Consider the following 13,891-nt stretch of genomic DNA (forward strand, 5'->3'; position numbering starts at 1 on the left):
CTCAACCACCTCCCATTCCAGAGCCTGAGCACTCTTTTGGATAAGACATTTTTCCTAATACTCAACCTGAACCTTCCCTAGCACAATTTAAGGCCATTCTCCCAAGTTCCTACAAAATGGAAAACCAGCACAGTAACAGAACAATCAATATAATATGTTTAAATGACATTTAACAATTTCTGCAAAGAAAACATGTTCCCTTTTCAATTTTTTTCCCTGCTCCTTCCCCTACTTCTCTATGATCCTCCAGCTAAACAATGACTATCCCTCTAAAGCTCAGTAAGCAGTGAAACTCAAATGTGTACATAGCACACTCAGGTACTGGCTTATCCTGCAATTTTCAAGCTAGATAGTTACATTCTATAGCACAATTCAGTTAATTAACACCAGATCAGCTCTGACAGCACCTTCTGTTTTTTAATTATATCAGCTGGCCTACTGGCTGTTTTCTGCAAGTATGCTTGCACTCTAAAGAGGCAGGTCAGGCAGCAGAAGTTTGGGCTCTAAACTCCTTAGATTAACAGGGGTTAGATGGGACAAATACATAGGCACAAGTGCTTTGAAAAAGACACAGATGGAAGCAGAGCTGCACAGAGGCCAGAGTCCAAGTGTAACCCAACCAGTAAGAATCTGAGAAGCACATTTACAAGCAACAGGTAACCAGTAGCTGAAACAGGCAGAAACTCCCTAAAGAATTCACACTGGTTCACTTCTCCATCACCGTCACAGAATGGTAGGGGTTGGTAGGGATCTCCAGAGATCGAGTCCAACCCCCCTGCCAAACCAGGTTCCCTACACCATGTCGCACAGGTAGGTGTCCAGGCCACCATGAATTTAACTGTAACAAGGGAACTCAGCCACAGCTCTGCAGCATTTCTGTCCATTCCTAGTGACAAGAGCAGCCCTAAAGAGGAGTGAAGACACACCTACAAACTGCATGGACTTGTTCTCCCTGCGTGTTAAGTTATAATGTTTCAAGGCAATTTAAACAGAAATAATTGTCTTCCACAAGACAGAGGTGAAAAGAATCAAAGCACATGGTCGCAAACAGTCCCACCTTTTTCCACTGTATCATGCTATACTAAAGGGATCCCATTCAGTTCAGGCCTTCTTGTATTTCAGTTCAACAGGACTCTGCACAGTCAGAAGACAAAGCCCATTTATCATCCACATAGAGGCGGATCAAGAGAAGGCAGCTGAGGAAGGCTGGAGCAACAGCATGCTTTAGAAGTCCCCTGTTTATCAGTTCTAGGTTAGCAGGCTTCACTGCTCCAACAGCTATTCATTCAGCACTTGTTATTCATAGACGGCAAGAGGACTCCAGAGACTTTCTGACACTCCACTTTCATTCACCCTTAAGAATTCTCTCTGCAGACACTCCATCCAATACACACTGAAAACCATGGCATGGAAGGAATTATAATACCAGCCACCTGAACTGGCAGGATGAATATCCCTTTCTACCATCCATTATCCAAATTTTGGTGACACTGAGACTTTAACCTTTCCAACCAGCAGTATGATCCCTTCTGAAATACTCCTGTGTCCATAATAATTTCAGCTCCTCCCCTGCAAAAAGTAAGTCTGATGGTGTGTTCCCAAAAGACTAAAAGACAATACATAAGGAACAGCCTGTTCTCACACCCAGAGAAAACTGAAGGCATCTACAGCCTACAAACAACACATGAATATAAATGAAACAATCTCAATATAAATGACACTCAATCCAAAACTTATACCTGTAATCAAGGCAAGACAAGTAGTTTTTTGCTCTTTAAAAAGCCAGTCAGATCTCAACTGCCAGGACTCCAACTGCAGGAGCTGAAAACAACTCCATGGTAAGCTCCAAGATTAGCGACTCTTTCTCCTGCTTTGCTGGGGGGCTGCCTAATGAAAGCAAGGGTTCCTTTATTTAGTTTCTTCCCTCCCTTTTACACTTGTTATTTCTAAAGGATTACGCTTCCTGTTTTCACTGCTCCACTTCCATTTGTCATTCATTGCAGCCATTAGAGTAGGAGGAAAGCACAGGAGAGCAGACCAACACAAAGCAAACCTTTACAGTTCAGCAAGCAAGGGATTAAATATCATCCCTTCCCCCTTCAACCTCACTCTCACAACCCCTCAGAAATGTTATGTGAACATGGCTTATCCACCAGCATATACCCAGACTCTGACAGCTTTTGCAGGTCAGAGATTTCAGGATGGATCAGACAGGCAGCCTATTCATACTGGCTTGGAACAGCTATTTACTGTCCCTCGGGCTGGTCCAGTTCACAGCAAGAACAACTTGTTCCTGAAAATCCCTGCCTATTTCTTGTAGCTAGAAATGATAGCACAGCAGTTTTCTGTGATGAAAGCAGAGAAATAAAACCAGATAGCCTTACTTGTTATGCTACTGACCTAAGGACATTTCCTCCTCCCCCTTTTCTTCTTCCAAGTAAAAGCACAGTTAAATAAAATAAAAATAAAATAAAAATAAAAATAAAATAAAAATAAAAATAAAAATAAAAATAAAAATAAAAATAAAATAAAAATAAAAATAAAATAAAATACCTCAAAAATTTAAAAGGATGAAACCCACAGAACTCATCTTTTCCCCATGTCTTCATATATATCTTCCTTAGCAGCAATCTTACAAACTATCTTGACAAAAACTGTACTCAGACAGTAACTCAGATCCCTCTCACAACAATTGTAGCAGTTCTGCAACTACAGAAGTACAATGACCCCCAAGAACAATAAGCACATGGGGCATCAAAGGTTAAGGGCAGCAAAAACAACTGGTTTAGAACAGATAAAGGTTATTTTAACTGTTTTAATACTCCAGCTATTTACTCTCTCTTCATATGCTCTTTATCATAGCCCTGCTCCTGGGTCAGTCACCCGAGACTCCCAAACACATATGCTATGTGTGAAAAATAAGCAATAACACTTTTAGCATAAGTGGAGCTAGAAGCATTCCTCCCAAGTCCATTAGGCCCCTCTCACAATTTATCTGCTCTATTCATACAATGCACAGCTTCCCCAAGGCTGCAGCTACAGATGTAATCTTCCTCCCTCTATTCTCTTGATCACATTGCAAAGCTGTCCTAGAGGCAATAATGCACTGTATCAGCAGTGGATGATGGCCAGGGGATGGATGGAAAGTCGAGACCAAAAAGCAAACTCAGAAATAAAGAGCATTTAGTTTTTTGAAAATAGCTGAATTGATACAGCTCAATTATATGGCTAAGCTAGTAATGAGTAAGTGTTCATTTGTGTAGCAGCAAATCATACACAGAAAGAATTCTCACCCAGGGATCAGATAGCAATTATGGACTTTAATTAGGCTCAGGGTAGAGAGGTCATCACCAAAGATGAAACTAAACACTTGTGAAACTGAACCATGGTCAGCATGAGCAGACAGGACACCAGTAGAGACTGGGATGGTAACAAGCACTGAAAGAGAGAAGAATCAGCACAATCAATCCCCAGAGAGGCCACAGTCTGCAGCCATCTCCAAGAAAAAGATATTTCTATTCCGAAACGTGGGGCAGAAACAAACTTAAACTCGTGGACCTACAAAAAAAATGAGCATATTTCAGTAACCAATGAAAAAGTAACTAAAATCACAGCAAAGATCAGGAAATGGATTAGACTCAGTATCTGACAGGTCAACTTGCACACCTGGGCAAGATCAAGAAGAACAATGAAGATAAAATCAGTTTCCCAATGCAAAAAGTCAAGTTTTCCCTTCCACTGCATTAGCAAGAGGAAGAATCCTACCAACATCAGCTTGAAATAGGCATCTATTCCTCTCTGAAAACTTATGCCATTCTGGAAGACTACCACGAACCTGTAACTCATGGTACCCTGATGTCTGTTAATACAGAATCAAAGAATCATTAAGGTAGGAAAAGACCACTTACATCATCTAGCCCAACCACCAACTCATCACTGCCATGCCCACTATCCATGTCCTTCACTTCCACATCTACCATTCTCTTGAAAACCTCCAGGGATAGTGACACCACCACTACCCTGGGCAGCCAGGGTGGATGGCAGTAGGAGGCTACAACTGCAGAGTTAGTCAGGAGAAAGCTAAGAGCTGTGCAGGTACTGTTCCACTCAGGTAATACATTCCTGAGAGCTGGGCATTTATTTTTCCTTTGAACATTACCACCTTATTTCTTGCTAGTACTGTAAACAGACTCACCACAAAAGCTTACAGAGCTCCTGAATCAGAGCAGTGAGAACTTACTTAGGATTATGAAACCTTCCTTAAGAGGTAGAACAACCAAATACGGAACTGAACTTTAGAAAAAAAAATAATAGGAGAAAAAAACCACTAAGGACCAAGTTGTATACACAGACCCCCCGAACAATGAAAACCTAGGCAAAGCCACAGCAAGGAAGATACTGAAAATATCTAGGCACCACTGGTATACCACATTCACAATGAAATTGCATTCCTTTGCTGAGTAAGTAGACCAGCTTCTCCCACTGATCGTGAGAATGTTAATGAGACCTACCTGGAAGGCTTTAAAATTTAGGGGGAGTGCTGTTCCAGCAGGAACCTATTGGTTAGAAAAATCAATCTGAAACACGTATTCACACTGTGAATGTACCTTTCCAAGAAGCCTGAGAAAAACAAAAAAACAACAACAACAAAAAACCAACACCCACCAAAACCCCCACAGACATCCCATCCCAAAAGCACCAACATGCAGATCTGCCTTCAGAGGAATCCAAATAAGAAAAGCTTGTTAGTCTAGAAGTCAGTCCTGTAGCATGTGAACACCAGAATTTGTTTAATTTGACTCTGTTCTTGTTGCCAGCTTGAGATTGGTTTGATTTCTTAAGCAAACTCTACTGTGGAATGCAATGGACTTCCCTGAAATATTCTTCCTCCACGTAATGTCTCTATTACAAAGTATTCTCTTAAGTAGAAAGTGTTGCTTGCACTGCTGTGAGAAAAAGAAGTCAAAAGCCTGGATTGTGCTCAGCTAGGTGCTATAGTAGTGTTTGGACAGAAAGACAAAGACCCAAGAGCTTCACAGTAAGGTGTCTGGTAATAGCACAAAATCTACTGTATAGTTGCAGTCATTTACATTCATTAGTAATTAAAAATAGTTGTTGGGTAGATTACATAAAAGAAGCTGTTCTTCACCAATATGGTTCTTTATCATTTAAGTATCTATAGAGCAGGACAATAAAAAGCAGCAATAAAGGAAAGACAAACATGGTTTGTGGATTGAAGTAGCTCTCCCCTTTAGCTAGCCACTGCAGAATTCCAGCAGAACTGGATAACACAAAGGTTAAACCATACTTATCTAACGACCACAGATGGAGATGAGCCAGGATAAAGCTTATTTAGCATCTGCATTGCCATGTCACTTGCAGATGAGATGTACAGACTCTCAGAGATCAAGTTCTAGATTTGAGAACAAAAGCGCAGAGTCCATATCCCAGACTTATCACATGTAGATGATTGTCCATGCCTCAGTTTACCTGGGTGAACAGGGCTATTAGCAGCTTAACTTCTTTGTGTTCCTGCAGATCCAATGAACAGATGAATTCCTATCATTATGAGATCACTAAAAACTAAGCTGGAAATTAAAAGCCAATTTTAATAGCACACAGTCTGATTATTTGTACAAAAGAAGCACGAGATTTTTCTCTTCCTCACCCACAGGTATAGGATGTTTATGTGTATTCTTTTAAACCCATTCTCCAAAACAATACTTTGTAATGTTAGAATGACAAGTTATTCTTTTTAAGCTGGGCAAATAAATGAACCTGCTCACAAGTTTCACACAGACTTTACTATAATTAAAAGTATATTTCAATATATTGAACAACAACAACAAAACCCACCAAGATTAAAAACTAAAAGGCAGGGGGGGCTTCCAGTGTCTTAAACAATGCTTCTCTCTACAGCCCTCCTCTGAAAAAACATTCCCCCATCCAATTTTTGCCTTATCAGGAACCTGCTACATTCCCAAGAGCTGTGCTCAAGATTGTAATGTTCTTTTCCAGGCATTTTTGCTGTCTGTTTCTCTGCCAAGTATGATCTTTAGCAGGATGCACTTGTTTGTAAGAACTCAGAACCGAGACATTCAGACAGGGCTGCACAGTAAGCTGACAGAAAGAAGCAGGTTCCTGCTTACTTCAACCAAGGGGTTTTGCCTCATGTATTCTTAAAGCCACAAACTGATAACTGATGTTTGTCTTCACGGAATCCTTTGATCCAAAAGCAAAACAAAAGGATGCATACAGAAGCATATATGCCCTTGGGGTGAGCCACAAGACAACTTCAACTGCATCAGGTGGAGAAGAGAGGACAGAAAGAAGAATGCAACTTTTGCTCTTGAAAAGGGGAAATAACATCTCCCAAGCAGGGCTACCAGACTTTGAGTATTATCTGAAAAACCAAGTTGTAGATGGCATGATGGTAAACAACAGAAGTAGTTTGCTACTCCTAGAATTCCCCTATAAATAGCAAGCCAACCCCACTGCCTACAGCACTGCCTGACATCTCCCAAGCACACTTGGTATGTGTGCAGCAGTATGACAGAATTTGACAGCAGCAGGTTTCACTTGGAGCCATCTTCAAGGACATACTAAACTATGCAGTTAAATCCACTTAAACTCTCAACACAGTATCAGAATAAAGCTGTTGGAGGGATTATTATACTAGCTGATTTCTACAACAGTTGTATTTATTGCAAAAGCTCTTTAAATGATTCAGAGATAAGGAAATCACCTTGGGCCAGAGGCCTGATAGAGCACGTAGGGAGGACTCGTGGGACTAAGAGAAGAAAACAGCTGTTTTAAAAAGAGGTTTGGCAGAAGGGAACCAGTTCCATCCACGCTGAGTTGTTCAAACTGGCTCAGATATTACTCCCATTTCAGGAATACAAGGAGTGCTCTGGGCACAGTGAGTCAGCAGGGTGGGGATTCTTTTCCATGTTTGTGGGCTGAGCAGGAACAGAAAAAGAAATAAAAAGAAAAGCTGGAAGCCAGAAATGGAGCACCTGGCTGCTCTAGAGACAGGAATTCAGAAAGGTTTGACAGAGAAACTCACAAATCTGTGGAGATCCAGCACTGACAGGTAAAAACAGACGTGAATCAAGTCAACATTATAAATAGAACAGAAAATGTAAACATCTTTCAGTGCTGTAGCTAAGCTAGCTGTACTTTTCCTGATTACCATTTCTCTCTTCTTATTTTAGACAAAGCTCTTAAAGCAAATTGTGTATCTTACCCAAGTTTTATTTGCAGTCAGGCTAGGAGAGCAATTATATCCAAACAAACAAGTGTAAGATGGCCTAGAACTCCCCCTCTGCAAAACACTCATCAAGAGAAAATATTCACATACTACAGTTATGAGACAATATTGTAGATGTCTTGTTATAGTAATTATATCATAAAGATAACACAAAATCTTAGGCCATAACCATTCAGATACTCCTCTAAACAACACGCTACAGGTTCCCCAAGGTGATTTGATTCAGTCTCCTCTAAAAACTACATTAATCTGTCATAGAGGTCTCCTTCCAGATAATTTACAAGCAAAACATACTTCCAGCAGAAGCTAGAGACTGCTTTCAGTCTTCATAGAAAGAAGTAATTGTATCTTCTTCATTTTCTTCTGGCCACAGTCAATACAGCTGATGATGCAGTGATGAAAAATACAAAGTACTTACATAGGCAACTGAAAGGGAAGTCAGTTACATAGACTAGGACATATCTGGTCTGTTTTGCAAATAGTGATAGAAAATACATCTTTTCCCCCATTTTCAGTTCTAATATTCAGCATGTGCTTTAAACACACTTTTACTGCAAAACATCAGCAAATCCCCAGGTAGCATTCTTCCCTCCACCCCCTCCAACCTTCAACTGCAGAAACAAAGCATCTGACCAGGGAAACACATACTCTGCTCAAAAGATACCCCAGATCTCTTCCTGAAATCCCAAAGCAGCTGGCTAATTAGAAGTAAAATTTCCAAAGTTAAACATGACTTCTCAACATTAATGTTTCCATTGTTATCTGAACTACCAGCCCCAGAATCCCACCAGACTGGGATTTAGGCACACACTATCTTCACAGCATTCAGATGTAGCTTCAACACAAATATCTGTGGCAGAGATGGATGGGATCCGTGGCTAGAAAGTGTTTGTGTTATGCTTTGGGAAGGGGGAATGATTTTTTGATTGGCTTTGGTCTGGGGGAAAAAAAAACCAAAGCAACAAAAATAACAACAAAGCAACAAAAATAGATGAATTCCCTGATGCAGTTCTCTGCGCAAACCTACAGATGAACAGTTGTTGGCACAAGTGACAGGGCAGCATGCCACAGCATGAAACACCATTACCAAAGACACCTTAAATCAAGACAGCCTCAAGGGGCGTAACACAAAAATACCGGAAGGCACATAGAAATGTATTTTGAAAGTCAAGGCAGCTTTTGCTTCCAATCTTAAAAGCACTGCAGAGTAGTAAAATAGAGATCAAAATATACACAGAACAAAACACGGCCATAGGCAGGCAAATGCAACCCAGATTTTGAACTTCATTATTTGCAGCAGAAACCTGTACAAGTTAATATGAGCAGAGAATCAGTAAGAAAGACATGAGAGAGAAATACTTGAATTGCTGAAATCAGTAGAAGGGCAAACTTCCAGCACAACAACTGTCTGTCTTTATTTTTAAACAGTATCTTCCTTTAAATTTTTATGTGGATGTAAACTAATTTCTAGCTCTGTACATACAGAAAGTATTAATCTATTTTTCCAGCTAGGAGTAGTGTGATACTTCCTCATTAAAACACTTCGAAATGCATTTATGCAAATCACTACACAAGATAAAAGCCTTCTATAAAGACAAGGCCAGCTTTTCTTTTAAAGTTCACTTTTCATCCTTCACATGTGTTTGAACAGTATTTGCAAATGACTGTTTTCCTACCACTGACAAAACAAAACAACTACCAAATACTAATGAAAAAAAGCCTATTTGCAACATGAATCAGCCCTATGAGGCAAATGCTCATTAATGGGAAAAACAGAACGTTTCCTCAACTAGTTGTTTTAAACAAAAAAGAAAGTTTGTCACAAAGTTTAGGTGGAACTTTATAAGAGTGCTTTTATTCTTGCATCAGTTCATATTTGAACACATTGAGACCACACTGAAACATCTGCATGCAGAATAAAAAGGATTAAAATAAAAAAAAATCCTCCTTTTTCCAGCCTATCTTATGCTCTTATATTTACAGAACACATTTACAGAAGTCAAGTCTCCTCCCTTGCTTCAAGTGGAAATACTGAGATTTTATACACTTAATGAAATGAAGAATGGGCACTAACAGTGGAAAGATGTATAATCCTGCATCTCCAGTATAAATTGTTCTATTTAAACACTGAGTGCAAAACAAAGAAGCCCCTAAATCATATTAGTACATATTTCAGTTTGACCAGACAGTGAGTCCACAACAAATTACGTGTAGGTCAGTGCTCAAGCCTGAATAACTTTGGGGTAGCCAAGGTCAGGTGTAGGGCATGTTTGCTGAACATAAACAGAGCATGTCAGTCACATCCCAACAGCTCCCATCACATCACGGTGTAGTATAACTTATGTTTGTTACAGACGTTTTGATGCAAACACCATTTTGTCACTTCATCTCCTCTTTTATTGCTTTTTAAGACAGCAGAAGCAGTGTGGCACAGAAAAAATAACACTGAAGTAAAAACACTTTCCAAACTGCAGCCAGTGTTTCCATAGCACCCATCCAGGAGGCACAGAATCTGACATATACAGATAACGCTGTGTTCTAGAAGTTAAGTAACTCTTTAAAATCAGAACTGTTTTTGAATTGCCTGCCCAGTGCAGCTCTTGTCTACATCTGCAATATGGCTGCATGCATGTAACAGCTTTGAAACGTTTATAACCTAGGCCTGTGAAAACCCTATTTGTTCACTGAAGTTAGAGATCAAGCCTATCGTTCAAAAAACCAAGGTATCTTCCGAAATCCTGGTTCAAGCAGCTCTGCAGAAATATATAGCCAGTGTCACAGCTAAACAGTTCATTAGAAATTCCCTGGCCACAGCAAAGGCCAGATCCAGCTCTCCATGAGATAGTGTTTTATCTCTCTGATAGTAGCCATGGTGTGCCTATTGCTAAGTGCAACAAAAACAATAACAGACCAAGTAAAAAAAGAAAGAAAAACAAATAAATAAAAAGAATTCATGAAGTTCTCTCTAGTTATTCAAGACTCAACCTCTTTTCCATTAGGATAATATTTTTTTCCTGATAGGAACCCTGACCCTTTTAGTAAAATAAGAAAACATGAGAAAATGCAAGCTGACTTCAGTTCTGTGACCACATGGGGGGAATTCCATGGGGGGAATTCATGCTGTCAAGTGGATTTTTATTGGAGGCGTCCATCAGTGCCCCAACCCCCTGCAGACACACAAGGAGTGTCATACGGAGTTGTAAGGTGCTCTAGTTACTGCCTGCCTCCACAGCACAGGTATGGGAGCAAACTGCTGCAAGGCACAGTCAGTTCCTTATTTACTTTGGGGAGTGTCAGATTTTCTCCCTAGCATTATTTCAGAATCATTTCACCTGTTCCCTTCCCTGGTGGAACTTTTTAGTATAGAGCTGGATTTCTCACTCCTGTTAGACTTGGAACAAAAACCAAAGTATAAAGACTAAATCAACATCAAATAGAATACACTGTCAGGGAGCTCTCGAGATGGTGGTTGACGTGACTAATACAAACATCATGATGCTATCTCCCATTGTAATATTCAGATGTTTCAGTAAGAAGACATTAGAACTTTCTAGTTCATATCCCTCTATGACAGCCCTGCTGAGATAAGATTGCCTGAAATTTACCCCTCCCTCTGAAGTGCAAGTGGCAACAGATCCTTCCATCTCCTACACCTTCCTGCCTGTTCCCCCACACTGATACTGACTCTTCCCAAGACTTATGCTCTGTTCCAAGGTGCTCCCTCCTACTATACCCCCATCCTCCACAAGGAAGACAAAGGCAGCAAAAGGAGAAGAAGCAAATCATATTCTGTAACACTGCAGAAATCAGCTTTCTGGCTGATGCTGGTTACCAAATTTCTGTTAAGTTTTCATGGTAACTAATACATGAAGCCCCACTCATGTAGCTCCAAATCTGTAGTCTGTTTTAGCTATCAGTGATCAGCTCACTTTCTCAGCATATTATTTCTGAAACTTCTATTGGTAACATCAGTGCTGTCTATTAACATTTTTCCAGCAACAGAGCTGGGCTGGCAGGGAAAAAAAAAAGAATGAAGACTGCTCTTGAGACAGCTGGGTGCTAATAGTCACAGAAACATGCTTTTCTGTGTCTTGACCATACTAAGCACCATAATCTAATCTCCTCTGGGAAGCCCTGAGCCCAGCCAGGCTGACAGGCCATTGCTGCCTCCCTGGGCAATATCACACATTGCTATGTAATTGCAGACTGCAACAGATACAGTGCTCTGTTTGCACGCTACACCTTGCCAGTGACAATAGATCAATCACGTGTACTTTTTAGCAGCACAGATACATTTAAAGCTTGAAGCTTCAGGAAATTAAATATTTTTCCTTAAAATATACTGTTTCTTTTTAAAAGAACACAGATGCAGTTGCAGGTAACTGAGAGATTCTGGTTTGATTTTAAAAATTTAAAACAAACAAAAAAAAACCAAATAAATAAATCACCCATCCTAACAACTAGAGCTCACTTCAGCTTCACCTACACTATGAGTTAAGAACAGGGACTCCTTACGCAGCTTTGCAGCCAATGAAGTGCACAGTTCCTGATAACATAATGGGTGGTATGTATCCCATCAGAGAAGTAGCTGTTTTTCAGCGTTAAGAGCAGAATATTCTGAAGTCCTTAAGAAAAAGTAAACAGACGTAGTAAGCCAAGACTGCAAGTGTACTTTTCCACACACCAGAGAGAGATCACAAACACAGAAGAGCTGCCAAGTCCATACACTTGAATTGTTCACTGTTAAGTAGCTACTGCAAAAGCTGGTTTAGTACATTTCAGATTCACAGCACAGTCTGCTACTGTTGTTATTCATCTGTTGTCACAGACCAATCTGCAGATAATTTGGGGACTCTGGACACTTCATTTCAGTGCAACAGATACAGTTCTCTGTTTGCATGTTCCACCTCTTGAACTCATGCAGAAGCCCCAAAAGATGTTGTCATGGTTCTGTAATGTTTGCTATTGGTATTCCACATCATAACATCATGTGGAGCACAGAGAAAAAGAACTACACATCCCAGAGGGCCTCACAGTCAAAGAGGAAAATACATCATGGAAGTGATGTTTGCTCCCTCTCTCACTGCCTATGAGTGTGGGTGTGCTTCCAAAAGGGTGTTTTATTTGCAAAGTAAAGAAAGTTGTGGTGGATTTATCCACCCTAGTAAAATAAGTCCTCCTTCAATACTATATAAAAAACAAACCAACAAATAGAAGCAAGAATTAGAGGTGAAATGGCTGTAAATAATGATGATGATAATAACTAGCCAAAGGACCCACAATACCAACAAGCAGAATTCAGCAGTACAAACCAACTGATTAAACTTTACCAATTCACTCTTCCTACAGGACAATCATCGTGGATTCTCACACATGTACTCATCATGGATTCACATAGCCATGAGCAACTAACCCAGCTCCAGCTGCCACATTTAGGAAGAGCTTTCTCTGAAACAGAGATTCCAATTATGTTTGCAATAATCTTATTACTACATCAGCCATAACCTTGTTAAGACAGGGTCTGATAGACACCATTCTAGCAGCTGGGAAGAAGATAAAGGGGAGATATGCTTTTGTTATTTTAGGAACTAGGAAGACTTACAAATGACAATCAGAATCTGTGACAGAAATACAGCCTGTGTCGGCTAGTTTTACTGTTTAAAATACACACAGTACAACTCAGAATGAGTTTAAAGTAGTTATGGACTTGGAAAACTGCCTCAGCTGTGAGACAGACCAATGTGAGATTTACTTACAATTTATAGTTAATTTCTCATCACCAACAATTTAAAGATTTGGCCAGGAAAGCAATCAACTTCATTATCAGTGAGCTGATTAAAACCTGCTTTGCAACTTAAGACACTCAAATTGTTATTCTGGAAGTACTTCATTCACATGCAGTTCACCCAAGCTAATTACTCTCTGTCAGCATTTCTGTTTTCACTTGCTGTCTATTCCTCTATCTGAGCAGCAAAGATTGCAATTCAACCTGTACCAGAACAACATTTCGTTTCCTTCATGTGCAAGAAAGAGATTGTGAAGTCAACAATATTTCACCAGGGACAGAACAGAATCAGGGCCTTATTGTTTTCTCTACACTTATCTGACCGGGCAGAACAAATCAAAGAGGAGACAGCTGAACAACCTGCTAGCCTTGGTTTCTCTGGGGACAAGCCAGCTCCAGATACACTGTGCCTCCAATCAACAGCCTGAGTTTCACGAACAGTATGCTTCCCTATGGTAAACGAAATGGAGCAATTCTCCTTAAACAGCTTGCTAAACCTCACCTCATTAGCCTTTATGGACTGACCTCCAAATTTCCTTGAAGCTAAAGTACAGATCTCACTTGCCTCTGTGCTGTAAGTGTTCAACCCTAGCAAGCCGAGGAATGAGGAAGGGCATTAGGGAGAGAGCTGCTAAACACACTAGGACTGGATAGTAGAGACCTGTTTGCAGGCTACTACTACTTTGCTGGCACATCATCAGCTGCAAAACCGAGCACGGGTTACAAATCATCCTCTGCTCCCTCCAACACTTCTTTTAAGAGTCAGTATTATGAGCTGTTGCATACTGCCTACTATTCAATAAGCACATCTTAACCCACACTTCCATGTGTAGCAG

General features: G+C 40.2%; 1 protein-coding gene across 3 annotated transcripts in view; it reads right to left on the reverse strand.

The window, feature by feature from the left end:
• BCR (BCR activator of RhoGEF and GTPase) overlaps nucleotides 1-13,891 on the reverse strand; it is a 92,618-nt gene that overhangs the window by 72,045 nt on the left and 6,682 nt on the right. The window lies entirely within an intron of this gene.

The sequence above is a fragment of the Coturnix japonica genome, chromosome 9 (assembly GCF_054131305.1).
Source record: "Coturnix japonica strain WE chromosome 9, WE-NBRP24, whole genome shotgun sequence".
NCBI classification, from domain to species: Eukaryota; Metazoa; Chordata; class Aves; order Galliformes; family Phasianidae; genus Coturnix; species Coturnix japonica.